Consider the following 22,649-nt stretch of genomic DNA (forward strand, 5'->3'; position numbering starts at 1 on the left):
CTTATTAATTTTCCTTTATGGTTGTGTGTGTGTGTGTGTGTGTGTGTGTGTGTGTGTGTGTGTCCTATCTAGGAAATCTTTGATGAACTTAAGGCAGAAAAGATTTTCTCCTATGTTTTCTTATGTAGAGTTTTTTTTAAGTTTTAGAATTTTCATTAAGGCTTATAATCTATTTCAATCTCATTTTCTTAATATGGTGTGAGATAGGTGTTGAATTTCATTATGTAACATCTAGATTCCAGTTATTTCAATCCTATGTGTTAAAAAAAAGCTATTCATTTTCCAATAAATTACTTTGGCACCTTTATAAAGAACCAGTTAACCATACATGTGTGGATCTACTTCTGGCTTCAATTCTATTCCATTACTCAATACATTTATCCTTAAATCAATACTTCCCTGTTTCATTTAGGTTAACTTTACAGCAAGTTTTGAAATCAGATAGTGTGAGACCTCTAAATTTTTGTATATTTAAAATTATTTGGGATAATATAGGTCCTTTAATTTTCATATTAATTTTGGAATCATCTTGTCAATTTCTACCAAGAAAATGCCCAATTGAAGTTTGATGGATTAGGAGATAATTGGCATTATATCAGTATTGAATCTTCTGATCCATAAAAACAGTATTTCTCTCCAGTGATTTATGTCTTTATTTTGCTGCATAATGTTTTGTGATTTTTAGTATAATAGCCTTGCATTTATCTCTCTTTCTTTCTCTATATATGTATGTATATCTATACACACACATATATGTATATGAATATATATATAATTTTACTCTTAATTATGTGATGGGTTTTTATGTTATTATGAATGGCATTTTTCTTATTTCAATTTTCAATTGTTAGTTGCTATTATATAGAAATATAGCTAATTTTTATAGATTGACTTTGTATCCTTTTCTATATCCATTAATATAATACTATCTCTATTTTCATTAACATAATGTTATTCCTATTTTTTAGTTTTTTAATATAGTAAACTATGTCATCTGCTGTTTAAAGGTTCAACCAACCTTGCATTCTTGGGATAAACCTAGATTGATAATTATGCACTACTCTTTTTTATATCACAAGATTTGACTAATATTTTATTAAGCATTTTTTTCTATATTTATGAGAGATTCTGTTCTGTGGTCTTCTTATCCTATAATGTCTTTGTATAATTTTTGTATCAGGATATAAGATAATATTAACTTGATAAAATGAATTGGGAAGTTTATTTGCTCTTGTTTTTCTGGAAGAGTTTGCATAAATTTTGTGTTATTTCTTCCTTAAATGTTTAGTAGAACTTACCTGTCAAGTCGTGTGGGCCCAGAACTTTGTTGAAAGGTTTTTTAAGTTCTATGTCTTCTATAGACATAGAAATATTAAGGTTATCTATAGAAATATTAAGGTTATCTATTTCTTCTTGAGTGATATTTGGAAGCTTCTAACTTTAAAGAATTTTTTCTCTTTTTTCTAACATTGAATTTATGACCATAAACTTGTTTATATTTCCTCTTCACCTTTTTAATGTCCGTATTTTCTTTAGTAATGTAACCTCTTTTATTTCTGATATTGGGCATTTCTACCTTTTCTCTTTTTTACTTAGTCTGTTTAAAAGCTTACCAATTTTAATAATCTTTTCAGACAACCAGCTTGTAGTTTTATTATTTTTTTCTATTGGTTTTCTTCCTTCTGTTTGTTTAGATTTAATTTACCCCTGTTTTTACAGAGTTTTAAATGGAGGTTAGATTATTAGTTTTCACCCTTTTAAAATATTTTCTAATATAAGCATTTGATTCTACACATTTGCAATTAAGCAGCTCTTTGGTTATATTACTCCAAATTTAATATGCCATATTTTCATTCCATTCAAAATATTTTTTAATTTTTCTGTGATTTTTTAATACAATGTTTAATACTTTATTGTTTAATTTCCAAATATTTATTGATTTTCCATATCTTTCTGATATCAAATTCTAGTTTGATTTTATTTTGGTCTGAATATGTATTTTGTATGATTTTAATTTTGTGTTGTTGTTGGTGTTGAGACAGAGTCTCGCTCTGTCGCCCAGGCTGGAGTGCAGTGGCCTGATCTGGGCTCACAGCAACTTCTGCCTCCCAGGTTCAAGCGATTCTCCTTCCTCAGCCTCCCAAGTAGCTGAGACTACAGGTGCTAGCCACCACGCCTAGCTAATATTTGTATTTTTAGTAGAGATGGGGTTTTGCCATGTTGGCCAGATTGGTTTTGAATGCCTGACCTCATGATCTGCCCGCTTCAGCCTCCCAAAGTGCTGGGATTACAGGCATGAGCCACTGCACCCGGCGATTTCAATTTTTAATGTTTGCAGAATTATTAATGGCACAGAAAATACTCTATCTTAATGTTAACTAAACAGTTCCACGTAAACTTAAAAGAATTTTTCCTATTGTTTGTTGGAAAATATTCTAATATTTTACCAATGAGGTAAAAATGGTTGACAGTACTTTCTAAGTCTTCTGATTTTTTGTCCACATGTATTATTTATAGAGGCAGGAATTTTGAGTTTTCCCACTATAATTGTGGATTTGTCCCTTTATCCTTTCAATTCTATCAGTTTTTATTTATATATTTTGAAACTCTAATATTAGAAGAATATACATATAGAATTGCTATTTTTCCTGGATTAAATTACCCCTTTATTACTATGTAATATCCCTTTATGTCTCTTGTAATCTTTCCTGTTCTCAAGTCTACTTTATGTAATGCTAATATACCTACTTCAGCTTCTTTTGACAAGTGTCAAAGTGACAAAGTCCTTTAACTTTGAATGTCTCTATAGCCTTATATTTAAAGTGAGATTCTTGTAGACAGAATACACTTGTCTTGCCCTTGTTAATTCAATTTGGCAATACCTAGCTCTTAACTGACAAATTTACACGATTTACATTTAATATAGTTACCAATACGATTGGCTTTAAATTTACCAATTTATTTTTACAAATGTGTGCTATATATTCTTTTTTAATTTTAAAATACATTTAATAAAAATAACCCATAGTTTTATATATTTTACATGTGTAGAATATTTACAAATTCACTTCCACAGCATTTACTTAATGTTTACTATTTTTTCATTATTTGCCTTTTTGACTATTTCCTTCAGTAGTAAAATGTTGTCCAGTGCTTTCTTTAAAAAATTAGTTTCTTGGGCAATCCTCCTTGTTCCAAGGCCTCTGTTCTTTTCCTTTTTGTCGCCAAAGCAGGATTTGATTGCTCCTTTAAGGTTTCCTCTGGACAGTTGGGTCTTGGCAGCTGACATCCAGGTGTTGGCCCTGGCCGATTACTGAAATACTTCATTTTCAGTGCCTGTGTGGCCATAATTCGAGCACATAGATTAAATAAGAATAAGTCCTGTATGAGATCTAGTAAGTCGTCTCCTGCTGCACTGAAGATGTGATGCCATGGGATTCCAGGGAAACTCTTAAATGTCACATAATCTGGAAGACTACACGTGTCTGGCCACTGTTCCTCAGTTGGTGTGCCCAAATATTCTTGTTAGCTGATCAAGGTCTGAATCTCCTGACAAAAAAGGAACCCTTAGAAGTAACTCTGCTAATATACAGCCAACAGGCCACATGTCCACACCTACACCATACATCTTAGCTCCAAATAGTAACTCAGGGGCCTGATACCACCTGGTTGCAACCTGATGTGTATAAGCTCTATTGGCGCTCCCACATGATTTGGCCAGGCCAAAATCTGCCAGTTTTAGAACTCCATTTTCATCTAGCAACAAGTTGCTTGGTTTCAGATCCCTATGTAGGATCCAATGTTGATGTAAATATTCTAATCCTTGAAGAGTGGTCAACATGCAGACTTTGATGTGTGATGGTGTCAGCACAAGACTATTATCCTTTATTATAACCTCTAGATCAGTTTCCATAAAACCAAAGATAAGGCTAATATTAGACTTACGTCCAAAAGCATCAAGGAGACCAAATATATTTGGATGACTTAGCTCCTGTAATAATTGTATCTCTCCTAAGGCTGTTCTATTTATACCATCTTTAGCTTCTGATCTATGTCCAAGTTTGATTTTCTTAATGGCGACAATTTGGTTGGTATTCTTATCTCTGGCCTTGTAAACCGCAGCAAACTTAAAGCCTCCAACAGCCACTTCTGTCCACCAGGCTCCATTGCATTAGTATCTATATATTCTTCTTTTTCTCTTCTTTTTTCTGCTGTCCTTTTGTGTTAAATGAGCATTTTAATTATTCAATTCTATCGTTGCTATTGGCCTCTAAGATAGAGCTTTTTGAATTTTTTTACTGTTTTCTCTAGGATTTACAATATACATGTTTAACTTCTTACAGTCTAAATTTTAGGAATATATCACTTCAATATGTTGTAACAGCCACACATCACTTCCTTCCACTAATTCTTTGTGCTATTATTTTGTTATGTTTTACTCCTAATTATGTTACAGTCTCCCCACTGTACTGTTACTATTTTTCTACACTCAATTATCTTTCAGAAGTATTTTAAATGAATTTTTATATTCTCACATCTTTACTATCTAGAGCATTTTATCAATATTTTGTATAGATCTAGATATTCATCATGTATCACAGTCCTTCTGACTGTAAAACTTTATCATTTCTTATAGTACAAAACTTCACTGCCAATGAATTTTCTCATCTTTTGTTTGCTTAAAAAGTACTCTACTTTATTTTCATTGTTAAAAGATAGTTTTGTGTGGTATAAAATTTTGAGCGAGTTAACAGTTTTTTTTCTTGTACTTTAAAGATATTGATTTATCGCTTTCTGCCTTATTTAGCCTCTTATGAAAAGACTGCTGACATTGTTATCTTTGGTCTTCTATATATAATTGGTTTTTTTTTCCTTTGGATGCTTTTAAGATTTGATCTTCATATTTGGTTTTCAGAAGTTTAGCTTTCATATGCCCAAGTATTTTTTTTTATTATTTTTTCTGCTTTAAACCCTGGCTTTTTAGATCTGCTGTTTGCTCTCTTTTATTCATTTTGGAATGTTATTTGCCATTATCTTTTTGAATATATTCTGTGCCATAGTCTCTTTCTTCTCCTCATAAAACCTCAATTATATGTATGTTAGATTATTTGATATTATTCTATGGCTAGTGAATATTCTATTCTCTTGTTATTATTGTTTCTTCATTTTTCTGTCTTTTTTAGTTTGGTTAATTTGCATTGGTCTAACTCAAAGTTCAACAATTCCTTTCACTGCTATATCCAGACTGTTGATAAGTCATTCAGCAGAAAATTTATCAAATAAATTCTTCTTCTCTGTTTAGCATGTTTTTAAAAAATTTCTAGCATTCTCACTTGATTTCTTTTTAAATTTCTATATACCTGCTGAAATTTCTCATTTGTTCATACATGTGTTAACCTTTTTTACTGCACTCTTTAACATATTTAACATAGTTGTTTTGAAATACTTCATCTAAAGTACCATGATCTCATCACATCTTGGTTTGATTCTGTTGACTCCTTTATCTCTTGATAATGGGTAATTTGTCGTAGTCGTTGTTATTGTTTGTGTGTATTGTATAATAATACATTGAATGTAGACATCGTGGCTGAAGAAAAATTGAGAGTGAGGTAAATTTACAACAGGAAATGGGCACATTTCTTATGTCAGTTCGTTAATATGGAGGTTAGGTCACTCTAAGTAGTAGTTGAACTCAGTTGGATGTGGTTGTTACTCTAATTACCTTTGATTCACCATAGACTTCAAATTCCTCCAGTCATAGACTACTACTACCTTGTGCTTAGGGTGAGGCACCTAGGGTGCTGGAGGGTTTTAACAGTATTTCTGCTCCATCCCACCTTTTAGCAGACCATGCATCTCCATGCCACAGAGCGGGTCCCCGTTCAGTATCTTTCCCCTTTCCCAGAGAATATACTGCCTGCATTAGCTTGTTTCTAGGTACAAGGCTTTTGCAGGTGCCAGGGGATTTTTAGTTTCTTGTTTTAGCCTTCTCATCCTTCCTTCCTCTCTCATCATGATAGCCAAGATCTGCTTTGCTTTTTCATCAGTGCAAGATCATGTGCTTAAGTAACTTTTCTATTCCATTTTTAGTGATATACAGCATTTCTCATCTACTCCTACTCCAATGGCAGCCAAGCTGGTATCAGGGGTGTATGGAGGTTGCCTGCTTCTCTCTTAGTGGCAACACCTTTATTTTCATGTGAGGAAAGGATTCAGAACAGGGCTAGACATTGCACCTTTCCCTCAACAGCAACCAATCATATCTACATTACTGCATCACCAAAGAATTTGCCGTGATTCCAGTCCTACTCAGGAGTACCTGGTTAGGGCCCACGGACAAGCATTGGTGAGTTCTTGCAGATTCTCCTTTGTGTGGGGTTTCCATGGGTTCTCAACTATCATGCTGGCCTATTGGGCCTTTAAGTATTTTTTAAATGTTCAATTTGCATTAGCCAGGATTCTCCAAAAAAAGAGGACCAATAGGATGTATATAAAATGATTTATTATAATTGGCTTATGTGATTATGGGCACTGAGAAGTCCAAACCCAGGGGAGACAATGGTATAGATCCAGTCTGAGTCTGAAAGCCTGAGAAGCAGGAGAGCCAGTCATATCAATTCCAGTTTCAGTCTGCGTCTGAAGGCAAGAGAAGACTGCTGTCCCAGTTTGGAGGCATTTAGACAGATAGAAATAATTCTTTCTTAGCACTTTATTCTATTTAGGCCTTCACAGATTATTTTTTGTGGTTTGTTGTTGTTGTTGTTTTAGTAGAGACAAGTTTCACCATGTTGGCCAGGCTGGTCTCAAATGCCTGACCTCAAGTGATCCACCTGTCTTGGCCTCCCAAAGTGCTGTGATTACAGGTGTGAGCCACTGCACTGGCCAGGCCTTCACAGATTGCATGAGACCCACCTTCGTTGAGAAAAGCAATATGTTTTACTCAGTCTACTGATTCAAATGTTAATCTTATCCAGAAACACTCCCACAGACAGACTCAGAATAATGTTTAACCAGTATCTGGGCACTCGTTGGCCTTGTTAATTTGGCACATAAAATTATCATCACACAGTTGTTTTCTTTTTATCTGATTTTATAGCTGCCATCTCTTTCTACTTTGTTCTGCCAAAGGCAAATTTAGTGTGGCCCACCTCTCCTGGAGGGTCTTGACATCCTCTGAAATTCAGTGATCTTAGTTGCTTTGCAACCTCAACTATCTGGTGAGTACAAATAAGACATAATTTTGTAGATTAATTATTTTTATCATTAGAGTAGGAGCTGTTTATATCCAAAGTAGAGGCAGCTTTCCCAAATAGTCTTAACATTCAGGGTAAAAAACTTTTGAATCAAGTCATGTTCATTGAGCATCTGTCAGTTTGTTTGATTTTTTTCAATCACTGAAAAAAAATGAGTTAACGAGGCAACGTCTCTAATCTTAATGCATTACAAATCTAGTGCATGGGATAGGATGGGACATATGCTAAATAATACTAATAGTTTAGTGAGAATAAATTAATAATTTTATTTTAGTTAAGAGCCTATGTCACCAAGCCACATCACAATGTTCAAAAGTAACTATCCTGACTTCAAATTTTGCTTAAACCAGTTCTATGTTGCTCAATATTTAAAACAGTAGTACCACTTGCCTCATTACTCACTTTATGATATACTTTTATTTCTATATTTTTCACATGCAAAACATTTATAATGGCATTGTTATCTTATTCCTGTTACTAGTTTTAAGAATAAAATAGACCTTTTTTATTTTTTGAATGATCATACTTGGGCTCCTCTGAATGAAGCCATAGAATTTCATTCCTAAATTCTAACAAGCTAACATCATGCTTAACTAAATCTTTTCTTTTGTGAAGAGTTTAGAGAACTAAAATATGATGGCCTTGAACAAGTTGTAAAGATATGCATTGTTTTCTTTGCTGAATAAAAGCGTGGACATAGAAAGGTAGCTTGACAGGGATTGACTACATTTTCATATTAATTTTTCCCTCGTAGTAAACATAAAAACAGACCTACTTCCCACAATAAATATTACTTATGTATTACTATATAAGAGTTTACTAAAATAACAATTTACTATTTTTGAAAATTATGTTATAGAGATCTAAATGTTTCTTAATTTCAACTTTTCATTTTTAAATTTCATATTATACAAATAGCTTTTTTAAGTTTAGAACACAAATATATCTGTGGGACGTTGAAATGTTCAAACCCTCTTGACACAGTGCCTATAAATGTATTATTAACAAAATGATCTTACTCTCATCTTTTTAATCAAGGCCAAGAGTGATGGTAAAGACAGAAAAGGTGACAGAGGCCAAACCACTAGTAGCCACAGCTCCATAGTTTCTGAATGAAATAATTTATACACTAACACTAACAGAAAGAACCCCATTATACACCCTAAAGGGAAAAGGGTAGCTGTGTCAATAATGGATTATGCATGTTTATAGTTACTTAGATTCATGTAGTTAAACATGATCATCTAAAACTCACTTGTAATATGTTTGAAAAAATAGATGAAGACAGTATCATTGGAAACTTTTCATACTGATAGCTAAGTTCTGTACTTCTGCTACAAAGTTGAAAAATGTGTCCTAAAAGGCAAATATATAAAAACATTCCTGTGAGAAGGGACAGCAAATTGTTCCAAACCTATATAAACCTCAGCAGGTATAACTCATGTAATAGCTGAGCTTTCCATTAACAATTTAGAGCATTCCATTAAACAATTCCAAATGTCATCAGAGTTTCTCCAACATATAAACCATATTTCTATCAAAATCTCCCCCATTTTTGAATATTTGTTGTTCATGCTATTGGTGCGGATGCCAAACTGAAATCTATAAGAATTAACCAAGACAAGTACCTTAAAAATTGAGTTCCCACCCCCCATACAAAGCAATATGGACAGAAATGCACGAGCATGAAAATTATTACAATTTTGATCTCTTGAGATTTTCTGAAATCTTGCTGAAAAGGAAACTGTTCTATGAAACTGTTATTTCAAAGATCCATTTCAACTCCTCCGAAAATTATTAACTAAGAAGTAACAGCATCAAGTTAATTTTGTGGGCAGTGGCCAATTTCCACTTGCTCTTCTCCCTCTGTTTTCCCTGCTACAAACAGTAAAAAGATGTCAGTGCAGTTGGCTATTCCCTAACAGTAAAATTCCCCTCCCATTCTAAACAGTTGAGCAGACTCTCAGAACAGAATAAACTATTGGTCATGGGTCAGAGCCCACAGTTCTTTGCTCTTTGTCTTATTAATTTTTAAAAATATATGTGATGATCATCTCCTGAATTTCAATTTCCTGAAGACAATATGACAAATTTATTTCAACTATTCTGATGCAGAAAGCTAATTAAGTAAACTGGTTCAGCAACTGATCATGTTTCACTAATTTCAACCATCTGCCTCAACATTTGTTCCTATGTGTACCAGCTTTCATAGCTTCTTTCCTCTAATAGCAATTAATGAAACTGTTAATAAGCTACATATATCATATACTGTTATAACAATTTACCAAAGGGTAGCATTATGAGACAAATTATATTTAACAATTGTAGAAAAATGACTCATTATCAAATGTACAACATCAATTAGATCTTTTAAATTTATGCTTCTCAAGTAATTATCTAATTAATTTGGTGCACATTCTATGTATAATTTGTAATTTTAAACTCCTGGTCAGATTTTGCCATCTATTTTTACATGCTGACTGCTTATATGAGGCACATATTAATGAAACATAACTTCCCTGCAAATTACTGAGCCTTGCTTTTATTTTCATTCATTGTGCTTTTTCATAAGAACTTTTTCAATTGCTGTGCAATGCATAAAAAGGCAAATTGTACTATTATCCAGTTTTTGCACTATATTCAAAGAATGATATATGCACACACATATATAATAATTTTAATTTTAAATGAGGTTAATTTATAAATGTCTTTTACAAATATCCTTTAAAAATAAAACAGTACACCAAAAACCAAAAAATAAATGGCTTTTACAAAGTAAGTCCTATCTAACTTAAACTTCTACAATAGCATTATGGGTCTGGTTACTCTTGCACAAATGAAAAATATAAAATATGATTTGACTTTGCCAAAGATTTGGTATTTATTTTCCTGGTACTTAAAAAAATTTTAAAAATGACCATTTCTTCAAAATATGTTTTATAAATACACGGTATTGATGAGTAAGTGCTGAAAGCTCAACTCATCAATACTCTGTAGTTCTCTGTTTAGCCACTACTCTGTCCAAGGGCATGTGAGTGCACACACACTCACACATATTCAAAATCATAGTCTTCTCTATTGTAACCACTACATTTGCTTCGATAACCACATTTACAATATTATTATAGAGGAAAAAATCCTGAATATCATGACATCCAGGACATTTTCACAAAGCTCCAAGATGTGGATGATCCTATACATTCTCCCCCCCAATAAGTTGTGTGGACAGCATAGACCTAATCTAAGGATTTTCAGCCTGGGCATGGTGGCTCACGTCTGTAATCCTAGCACTTTGGGAGTCTGAGGTGGGTGGATCACTTGAGGTCAGGAGTTCAAAACCAGCCTATCCAACATGATGAAATCCATGACTACCAAAAATGCAAAAATTAGCCGGGTGTGATGGCACATGACTGTGGTCTCAGCTACTTGGGAGGCTGAGACGAGAGGGTCGCTTGAACTGGGAGGCAGAGGTTGCAGTGAGCATATGGCACACCTGCACTCCAGCCTGGGTGACAGAGCAAGACTCTCTCTCCAAAAGAAAAAAAAAACAAAACCCAAAGGATCTTCAAAATGCTTTTTACCAGTTTGTAGCGGATGATATGTACAAGAAAAATACTTCTGAAATATTAACAGTAAAAACATATACCAAGTTTCCAAAGCAATTTAGCAAAAAGGCAATTCAGAGCTTTAATGAATCAGGGAGGAGACACATTTATAGATTAATTCCCATCTGATATAGTTTGGATATTTGTCATCACTCAAATCTCATGTTAAATTGTAATCCCAAAAGCTGGAGGTGGGTCCTGGTGGGAGGTGTTTGGATCATGGGGGCGGATCCTTCGCAGCCTGGTGCTATCTTCATGGTAGTGAGTTCTCGCAAGATCTGGTCCTTTAAAAGTGTGTGGTACCTTCCTCACCACTCTCTCTTACTTGCTCCTGCTTTTAACATATGATGTGCCTGGTCCCCTTTGCCTTCTGCCATGATTGTAAGCTTCCTAAGGCCTCATCAGAAGCTGAACAGATGCCCAGGGCCATGCTTCTTATACAGCCTGCAGAATCGTGAGCCAATGAAACCTCTTTTGTTTATAAATTACCTAGTCTCAGATACTGCTTTATAGCAATGCAAGAACAGCCTGATACATCATTCTATACTAAACTATGTTCACTCTATGACTCAGATTTATCAATAGTGGAGATGACTGAGGACTGATAAACTCTTTTTTTGGTACACTTACCAAAAGTCTCTTTACAAGAAAGACATAAGAGCCTTTTGAGAAGCAGCTCATTCTAAAGCAGGAAAGAGAAAGAGCACTAATTTGGCTCAAATACAAAAGCTCAACACTGGTGAGGCTGAATACAGAGGAGGAATCACCACTCAGCCTCTCTAGTTCATTTCCATGAATGTGTGTTTTATCTCATTTAATCTTTGAGTATTTAAGGTTTAAAGAATTTTGGCAAACGTCAAAGTCAAAGTATGACCATTAAGTTATGCAACTTGACTGGAGACATAGCTAGTACTGCTTGTACCCAGCTCAACAAATGTCCATCAATTCTTCCCTGCTCCTCACCCAAATTGCAGATTATAATTGTCCTTCTCTGCTTCTCGAATTTAAAGCTAAACTATTGAGAATACCTATACATACATCTCATGAGAAAAGTTACTTCTTAGATTATTTGATATTATCATTTCTAGTGATAAACAAGTGCATATTGGTATGGTTTAGTTAGGAGCAAGGGTTAAAGGGGCACAATGAGATGCTAAGTGGTCTTGGTTCCCTTGTGTTTTGCATATTTTTACACAGCAAAGAAATTTCTATTGAAACTATTACTACTTTACTATTGTTATAAAAAGAGAATTGAGATAACCCAAAGAATAATAATCAAAATAATGCAAATGACAAGAATCAGATTCTTGGAAGAATGAGGAAAAAGGAATTGCTAAAAACATTAAGCAAAAATGACAGAATAGTTTGTCCTCCTTTAAACCTGCCCCAATTTTATTGTATAAATAACTTACATTTTACAATGGATACACTATATCTTAATTAAAATAGTCAGTTTGAAAATCTCCTAAACCAAAGAAGCAATAAAAATACTGAGAAACCCTGCCTTTTTCAAATCACAGGAGAATAATTCCACCCAGCTATCTTAGTCCGATTTATTGTCGCTAAACAGAATGCCACATACTGTGTAATTTATAAACAGTAGAAGTTTATTTGGCTCATAGTTCTGGAAGCTGAGAAATCCATGATCAAGGGGTCATCTGGTGAAGGCCTTCTTGCTGCATTATTCCATGGTGAAAGGGCAGAAAGGCTATGAATTCCCTTGCAGCCATGGCAAAAAGAAGACGACAAAAATAATGGTTTCTACTACTCTTTCTTTTCAGAATCCTGAGATGAGAATCTCTTGTGGTGAGAATCACCAACAATCACCACAGAGGGTCCCCAAATTAGCTACTACTCTAGGGAGAACTAATTCCTGAGGTAATCTCAATTCTGGCTCCATTCCCCTTACCTAAAATAATCTCTCAACTTTGACCTTGATAACACTGGCAGCAGACAAAGATGAAGACACACATCACAAATTCAACAAGTACCACTCATTGACTGGTAATGGGAAATTTGGTCTTAAAGGTTCTGTAGACCAGAGATACCTAACTCTGCAGGCTTCCTGTGAATAAACACCCCATATCCTACCCTCTCTTTGACTACCACTCTAAACGTGGCCACTCAGCGGCCATCTTCCTTTGTAAAGGTGAAGCAGAAAAGTTCCAATGAGAAAAGTCATTGACAACTTTGCTTATTGGTAGTACACTAGTCATTTTTCAACCAAGCCTTCAAAGACTCAAATATATTATCTCGAATACAAAGAGCAAAATCTAATATCTCTAACATTATCAGGAAAATCAGCTGTTTAGAATAAGTTTTTTTTCTTTTTTAACAATGTTAATTTTTGGGTTTTTTTTTTTTTGAGATTTTTCAACCAAGCCTTCAAAGACTCAAATGTGTTTTCTTGAACACAAAGAGCAAAATCTAATATCTCTAACATTTTCAGGAAAATCAACTGTTCAGTATAGGTTTTTTTTTCTCGCTTTTAATAATGTCGAATTTTTTTGTTTTTTTGTGTGTGTTGTTGTTGTTTTGGAGACAGGGTTTCACTCCCCTCTCCCAGGCATGAGTGCAGCGGCATGATCATGGCTCACTGCAGCCTCGATTTTGCAGGCTCAGGTGATTCTCCCACCTCAGCCTCCCGAGTAGCTGGGACTACAGGTGTGTACCACCATGCTCAGCTAATTTTTTTGTATTTTTTGTAGAGAAGGGGTTTTGCCATATTGTTCAGGCTGGTCTCAGACTCCTGGGCTCAAGCGACCCACCTGCCTCAGCCTCCCAAAGTGCTGGGATTACAGACATGAGCCACCATGCCTGGGCAACAATGTCACTTTTGAAAATCATATTTTTTAGAAAATTATTTAACCGTTAATTATTTAGGCTGTAATAACAACTTGAGTTATTTTTTGATTATTAATTAGTGAACTGTTTATAATGAAATAATTCCCTAATAACTCACAAGACATGTAGAGCCCTTTCCTCTGATAAATTGTCCCTAATATGCTTCTCTTTTGCATAGAGTCCTTTGTCCTTCCTCTAAATTGGCTGTTATTTCTCACCATTGTCAATATGTTACTGCTTCTCATCTGCTCCCTTACCCTATGTACAATTCTGGGTAAGGTTTTGAAAGTGTGCCAACCTCTTCTCTGGAGTAAGCTCTCGACTGTCATTTATCATTTAGAGGGCTTTTTCATTTACTCCCTGGTTCGCAGTTTGTGGTTCGCACCACAAACTAATATCTGCCTTCTGGACCCATTGAGGTTCGCCATATTGTATATGTTATTGTTGTTTTCCCAGAGAGCATCACATGTTTAAAATAGATTGACTTGTGTTACCATAAATAAGAAATAAGAACTTGCCAGGAGTTTAATATATAGCCTAATGGCCTTAGAGAAATGCAAGCAGTTTTGACAAGTTTCATTCTCATAGGTATTTTTGGTTTCCACCAAAAAATGACTTTTAAATAAGAAAAACATAGCTATTTCCATCGTGGCTAGCTCTGGTTCTTTAAATTAGGCCAACTCAAGTGCATACGTATACTATAGATCCTTAAAGCAAGACTTAGGTATCCACCAGGGTTTATAGCTTTTATTGTGAACCACCTCTTACTTATTCCCAATATATTCCCTCATTTTATTTCTACTAAGCCTCAATCTTCTGGATCTGTGACTCCTGACTTTATTTCTGCTTATGGTATTTGAGCTTCAGTTTTGCCAGTGAATCTGGTTTGGCTACTATTCCCATTTTTTACTCCCTCGGTTACATCTGGTAGAAATCTCTTGCTACAGCCCCAGGAAGCATACACACACACATACACACCCACACACACACACACACACACACACACACACACACACACATCTAGTCACAGGAGCCCATACATCTACCCTTCACCCTGTATTGAGAGAGTATTTAGACTCCCAATCTCAAGCTTATTGTGCATTAGAGCAAGTTCAACACTTATTGATAGTTTGCATCAATAGGAGGCAAGTTATCCTATATCTTCTGGCAAAGTGAAAGGCATGAGAAATGGGAAAATGGAAAACATTATTTCATGACTTTTTTCTTTTTCACATGCATTTAACCACCTCAGGATTAAATGTGCAGAAATGTAATCAGAAACATGAATAGAAAGTTAGTGATTACTTAATAAGATTGTTTAACTTTTTCAAAATCATGAAAATTGCCAGCCACAATTTTTAACAATCTGCCAAGTACTCCATAAGATAAAGCAACAGGATGTTGAAGAAGTCTTTTCCTATTGTCTGGGAAATTTTGCTGAAGTTCCAATAATGAAAACAGTAGGAAATAAGTGCATTCACTTTCTGAATAAACAAACAAAAAAAAGTAGATACACCTATGCTAGACTTAATTAAGATTATAGAAACTATCTAGTGCTTCCATCAATCACACTGAACCATTTCCTGTCTATAGGAGAATTGATAATAAATTAGAAAGGGAGATTGAAATAGATCATCCAGATAGAGAGTGCTGTGTCAATTCATTTTCTTTCCCCAACCTGTAAAGAAGAGAAAGGAACTGCTCCCCACCCACAAGCAAAGAAAAATTGGCATGCTTGCCAGTGAGACAAGCATTTAACTTTTCACATGAATATTTGCTAAGCTCTGACAATCTTGGAGAACCAGAAGTGAGTGAGGTGATTAGGTGTTTGGACAGTTTGTAATGTGTCTTAGGGAGATTGGGAGCATATGAACAATGAGATTGACATCTGCTTCCTGCTTGGAAAATTTCGAAGGCAGCAATATGAGTGGAGTGTCAGAGATGGGCAGAGTAAGACCATTCAGCTGTAAGGTCAGCTTGTCCTTACAGCAGTTGGTGTGGTTAGAAATCCTAAGTCCCCTTAAGCCAAATGATCACTGCTTACAATAGCTGGGCTCAAACCAACTTGATGTGATTTTGTCCAAGATGGCTGCCTTCTGCCTTGAGAAGCTCCAATATAAGTGGCTAAGTGGGTTGTTCCCCCAATGTCAGAAAGTAAAAGGGGTCAGGCAGAGCTCAGAGCTCATTGCTCTGTCATTGAATGTGAGCAGGCTCTAAACAGAGTTTGTCATGTATGAGTGTAATCTCCTGGAGAAATCGTCATATGTTCTGGGCAAGAAGCAGATGACTGTTTGCCAAAGGGCTTTAAAAATTCTGAACATTCAGCATGAATTCATAGTGGATCATGAATGATTCTAAAATTGGTCTTAAAAAAAATTCCATGATAGGCTATGCTGCAAAAACAGGTTTATTCTTAAAATAGCACCAAAAACCCTATGTTTGAGCATTCTAACAAATTTTATACTATCAATATTCTATGCCTGCACAGTGGAAAGAAAGAAGGAAATGTGAGTAAGAAAGCCCTAAGTAATTTTTAACAATGATAAAGGAGCTTGATTTAATGTTAACAAATAGAGATGTTTCAAGTAATGACTTGGCCTTTTGAAAAAACATTAAGGGGGGCTCCTGTGGTAATGTGGGCAATACTTACACACTGTTAGACTATTACCACTAAAAGACAAGGGCCTACCAGAAGTGACCATCCTCACTTATCCACTGACAGTACAAAGATTGGGATTTACGCCATCATCAATCTAAATACTACAATTGATTGCTAAATATGAATTTTTCCTCTCCTTTCTAAAAATAGCCCTCCTTATTGAATACAACAAATCCACTGAATAAATGAAAGACAACCAAAATCTATTTTTGAACAAAAATAAAAAATAATACTCCTGAAGCTAAAGTGATTTTCAGTTTCAAATGCAAAAACAAAGATAGAAATAAACATGTACATTGTTTAGAAGAGGTGGAAAGATTTTGAATAAACAAGTGATTTAATAAACCACATAGCTTCTAATCCTTTCAAAATCCACTGTTCCTTTTCTACACACAACTATGCCAAGTTTAGATCCTTCTCAAATGTCACAGTTTTGATTTCTGAAATGATCTTATTTACAGATACCAAGTCATATCTTCTTGTTTTCAGAATCTTTTAAGTTTATTAGAACTACTATCAGTGAGTTTAAAAACAATTCCTGCGGCCAGGCACGGTGCCTCATGCCTGTAATCCCGGCACTTTGGGAGGCTGAGGCAGGTGGATCATTTGAGGTCAGGAGTTTGAGACCAGCCTGGCAACGTGGCGGAACCCCGTCTCTACTGAAAATACAAAAATTAGCCGGGCCTGGTGGCGGGCGCCTGTAATCCCAGCTACTTGGGCGGCTGAGGCAGGAGAATCACTTGAACCTGAGAGGCGGACATTGCAGTGAGCCGAGATCACGCCATTGCACTCCAGCCTGGGCAACAAGAGCGAAACTCCATCTCAAAAAATTGAAAACAAACAAACAAATTCCTGGGATATCCAACTGAAAAACCAACAAGTGACCTTGAAATTAACCTTAGATCCAACAACTTAGAAAAATCAAGAGGGAATAAGATAAGTTACATATTTTGGGGTTTTGTTTTTGTTTATCTCAGGATTTAACTGAATTCAGGATCTTTTAAAAACTCACATGTAGGGAGTTTCCTGCTTTTCTTCCTGGTTAAAAAAGAGACTAAAAAATGAAATTTAGTACTAGAACGTATCTTCTCATATTTTCACGTCTACTAAACCTATAGAGGGTTACTAAGAGATTAAAACGTACTTCCATTTTCTGAATCCTAGAATTCATAGAATTCAGTTTAAAAACATTTCACTGTTGGAGGAAAATAATATCAACCACATTTTAAATACAGGAGTCAAAGCAAGTACTGTGTTTTTAAGTCTAGATTCCATTTAGGCATCTTTTTAAGCTAGTTAGGTATGTGTGATAAGTAAGCATAGCCCGGCTATAGAAACACAACAAAGCGTGATTGGACTAAAATAAGCAGCAGAGTGGTTTTGTTTCTCTCCCATGATCTGGCAGGTCACGTTGGAGAAGATTAGGTCGGGGGTGGCCATGACAGCTGACTCTCAGACCTAACCCTTTGTAATGGAGGCATGACTGTTTTTCTGCCATCGTGTCCAAATGACAAAGGAAATAGGCAGAAAAATAAAACATTTGCATCTGTTAAGTACCACCTACACCTGCCTACAGATCTTCATGACGCAGATTGAGAACAAAGTGCATATGTTACTAGGCAGAGGGGGCTGGGGTTCATAGCACGAATCCTATTGGCAGGGATGTATTTCAGTGAGTTGAATTATGCCTGTCTGATAAACAACATTTGGGTTCACCACAGGGAGGACTTGGAAAGAGAGTCTGTTCACAAGGAGACGCTGACACTTGGGGAAAAAAAGCGCTGAGGAAATATAACAGAACAAAATCCCATTTAACTATTGATGATGGCTTCTCCAGAATGAGGTTTTGCTGGTCATTACTATCCTGGAAAAAGTTACACAGATACTGATATTCCATTAAAAAAATAGACTCATTTCTTCAAATAACTATCACTATACCAATAGAATTCCACTGAAAAAAGACTTAAATCTTCCGGAGAATTTTAAAGAAATTTGGGGTAAATTCCTCCCACAGACTATAAACTAGTTCAACCGTTGTGGAAGACAGTGTGGTGGTTCCTCAGGGATCTAGAACTAGAAATACCATTTGACCCAGCCATCCCATTACTGGGTATATACCCAAAGGATTATAAATCATGCTGCTATAAAGACACACGCACACGTATGTTTATTGCGGCACTATTCACAACAGCAAAGACTTGGAACCAACCCAAATGTCCAACAATGATAGACTGGTTTAAGAAAATGTGGCACATCTACACCATGGAATACTATGCAGCCATAAAAAAGGATGAGTCCATGTCCTTTGTAGGGACATGGATGAAGCTGGAAACCATCATTCTCAGCAAACTATTGCAAGGACAAAAAAACCAAACACTGCATGTTCTGTCATAGGTGGGAATTGAATAATGAGAACACCTGGACACATTAAGGGGAACATCACACACTGGGGCCTGTTGTGGGGTGGGGGGAGGGGGGAGGGATAGCATTAGGAGATATACCTAATGTAAATGACGAGTTAATGGGTGCAGCACACCAACATGGCACATGTATACATATGTAACAAACCTGCATGTTGTGCACATGTACCCTAGAACTTAAAGTATAATAATAAAAAAATATATATTATATATAAATATAAAAGCTGATCCACCATTATCAAGTAGGCTTCATCACAGGAGTGCAAGATTGGTTCAACATATGCAAATCAATAAATGTGATCACCTAAATAGAACTAAAAACAAACACCACATGATTATTTCAATAGATGCAGAGAAGGCTTTCAATTAAATTCAATATCCCTTCATGTTAAAAACCCTCAATAAACTGGGCATTGGAGGAACATACATCAAAATAATAAAACCCATCTAGGACAAACCCACAGCCAACATCATACTGAATGGGCAAAAGCTGAAAGCATTCCCCTTGAAAACCAGAACAAGACAAAGATGCCCTCTCTCACCACTCCTATTCAACATAATACTGGAAGTCCCAGCCAGAGCAATCAGACAAGAGAAAAAAGAGGCATCCAAATAGGAAGAGAGGAAGTCAAACTATCCCTGTTTGCAGACGACATAATTCTATACCTAGAAAACCCCATAGTCTCTGCCCAAAAGCTCTTTCAGCAGATAAACAACTCCAGCAAAGTTTCAGTATACAAAATCAATGTACAAAAATTAGCAACATTCCTATACACCAACAACATCTAAGCAGAGAGGCAAATCAGGAATGCAATCCCATTCACAACTGCCACAAAAAGAATAAAATATCTAGGAATACAGATAACTAGGGAGGTGAAAGAAAAAAATAAGAGTCACCTCTGAGTTTGAAATTTTGGATTTAACTAGATGAGTTAGCTAACACTTATATTTGAAGCTTATTTCAGACTCTACAGTGTAGTAGATATGCAATTTATATATTTTTATCTTTTTAATTGGCCTCTTATTCAGTAATCTTGCTAAATTCACTTTTAAATTGTAATAATTTATTTAGAGCTGCCTGAGGATTTCTTAGTTATGCAGTTATATCTTCTGAAATGCAATGACAATTGTATTTTTTCATTCCCAATTCTTTTGTTCCTTTGTCTTGGTTGACTGTATCAGTTAGGCTCTTCAAGACAGCATTGAAGAATATGTAGTAAATTTGCAGCCATATTGTTCCATTCTTCAAATCCAGATGAAAGTTTTTGGCATTCCTCATTAAGTATTATATTTCTGGATGTTTTTGTAGATACCCCTTATTAAATTAAGAGCTCCCTTCTATTCACAGTTTGCTAAGATGTTTGATCATGAATGGGAATTGAATTCTAGTCTAAGCTTTTTCTGTATATATTGAGAAGACTATATGATTTTTCTTTTTTAATTTGTGAAGTCCACTGATTTTTAAGATGATAAACCAATTTTGCATTCCTATAATAAACCTAACTTAATCATGATGTATCATCCTTTTTGTGTATTGCCATTCCAGGTTTACTAATACTTTGTTTAGGGATTTTATATCTATGTTCATGAGTAAGATTGGCTTGTCAATTTTCTTACTCAAAATATTCTTAAGAAGTTTTCATTTCAAAGTTACGCTTGCCTCATGAAACAAGTTGAGGAATGTTTTCTTTTTATTTTCTAGTAGAATTGCTGTAAATTGATGTCTTTATTCTTAAAACGTTTGATAGAATTCAAACGTTTCTGGAAGTATTCTTTGTGGAAAGATGAGATATTGTTTGATTGGTCAGCGTAGTTTGGTTTTATTCAGGTTAATTTGTTTACTTTTTGAATTCAGAATTCAATATTTTAATAGCAAAAGATATTGATGGTTTATACTCTTATTATTTCATATTAAAACTTTATATTAACACTTATTTCATATTTCCATTCTTGCATCAGTTTTGGTAAGTTTTGATTTTTTAGAAATTTTTCAATGTCACCAAAATTTTCAAATTTATTACTGTAAGTCATTCATGATATTCTCCTTTGATATTTTTTGTTTCTGAAGGTTCTATAATAATGTCATTTTTTCCATTTATTATATTTGTTATCTGTCCTCTCTTTTTCTTGATCATTTTACCAAACATTTACCCATTTTATTAGCCTTTTCAAGTTAATCTATTTTATTTGCCTATTAGACTTCTGGCTTTGGCAATTTCTATATTTTTAAGAGAAGCATGTTTAGATTTAGCTTTTTATTGATACATAATATTTGTACATTTTGTTACATGCATAGAATATGGAATGATCAAGTCAGGGTATTTGGGCTATCCATCACCTCAAGTATTTATCATTGCCATGTGTTGGGAATGTGTCAAGTTCTCTCTTCCAGCTATTTTGAAATCTACAATATGTTGTTGTTAACTATAGTAAATCTACTGTACTATCAAACATTATTTCTTCTATTAATTGTATGTTTGTATGTATGTTTGTACCCATTAAACAATTTTTATTCATTCCCCCAACGCCCCCCACCCCCCACCCCCCACCACCAACACACACCCTTCCCAGCCTCTGGTAAGTATCTTTCTACTCTCTATCTCCATGAGTTCTATTTTTTTACCTCTCACATTTGAGTGAGAACACATGATATTTGTTTTTCTGTGCCTTGCTTATTTCAGTTCACATAATAACTTCCAGTTTCATCCATGTTGCTGCAAATAACAGAATTTTATTTTTTTTATGGCCAGGTAGTATTCCACTGTGTTTATTTACCACATTTTCTTTATCTGTTCATCTGCTGATGGACACTTAGTTTGATTCCATATCTTGGCTATTGTAAATAGTGCTGCCATAAACATGGGGTACAGGTATCTCTTCAATATACTGATTTCCTTTCCTTTGGATAAATACTCAACAGTGTTATTGCTCGATCTTGTGCTGGCTCTACTTGTAAGTTTTTTGAGAAACCTCCATACAGTTTTCCATAATGGCTGTACTAATTTACATTCCCACCAACACTGGATAAGGGTTCCCTTTTCTCCACATCATCACCAGCATCCGTTATTTATTTTTTTTTTTGCCTTTTTAATAGTAGCCATTCTAACTGGGATAAGATAATATCTCATCGTGATTTTCATTTGTGTCTCCCTAATCATTAGTGATGTTGAGCAATTTTTCATACCTGTTGGCCATTTCTGTCTTCTTTTGAGAAATGTCTATTCATATCTTTTGCCCAATTTTTAGTGGGATTATTTGTTGTTGTTGTTGCTGTTGTTGTTTTGGCTGTTGCATTGTTTGACTTTCTTATATGCATTCTAGATATTAGTCCCTTGTCAGATGAATCATTTTTAGATATTTTCTCTCAGTCACCAAGTTGTTTTTACTCTCTTGTTTCCTTTGCTGTGCAAAAGCATTTTAGTTTAATATAGTCCCGTTTGTCTATTTTTGTTTTCATTGCCTGTGCTTTTGAGGTCTTAGCCATAAAATCTTTGCCTAGACAAATGGCCTATAGTGTTTTGTCTATGTTTTATTCTAGTAGTTTTACAGTTTGGCATCTTACTTTTAGATATTTGATCATTTTGACTAGATTTATATATATGGCAAGAGATATGGGTCTAGTTTCATTCTTCTTCACATGAATGTCGTTTTCCCACAACCATTTATTGAAGAGGGTGTCCTTTCTCCATTGTATATTTTTAGCAACTATGTCAAAAATAAGTTAGCTGTAAATTTGTCGATTGCTTTCTGGATTCTCTATTCTGTTCCATTGGTGTATGTGTCCATTTTATACCCAAACAATGCTGTTTGGGTTATCATAACCTTGTAATATATTTTGAAGTCAGGTAGAGTGATGCCTCCAGCTTTG

The 22,649-nt window shown here is 34.9% G+C and overlaps 1 pseudogene; it reads right to left on the reverse strand.

Moving 5' to 3' along the window:
- Nucleotides 1-3,108: 3,108 nt before the first annotated feature.
- Nucleotides 3,109-11,235, reverse strand: LOC129031562 (cyclin-dependent kinase 7-like; annotated as a pseudogene).
- Between the last annotated feature and the right edge of the window lie 11,414 nt (nt 11,236-22,649).

This window comes from Pongo pygmaeus, chromosome 11 (assembly GCF_028885625.2).
Source record: "Pongo pygmaeus isolate AG05252 chromosome 11, NHGRI_mPonPyg2-v2.0_pri, whole genome shotgun sequence".
NCBI lineage: Eukaryota > Metazoa > Chordata > Mammalia > Primates > Hominidae > Pongo > Pongo pygmaeus.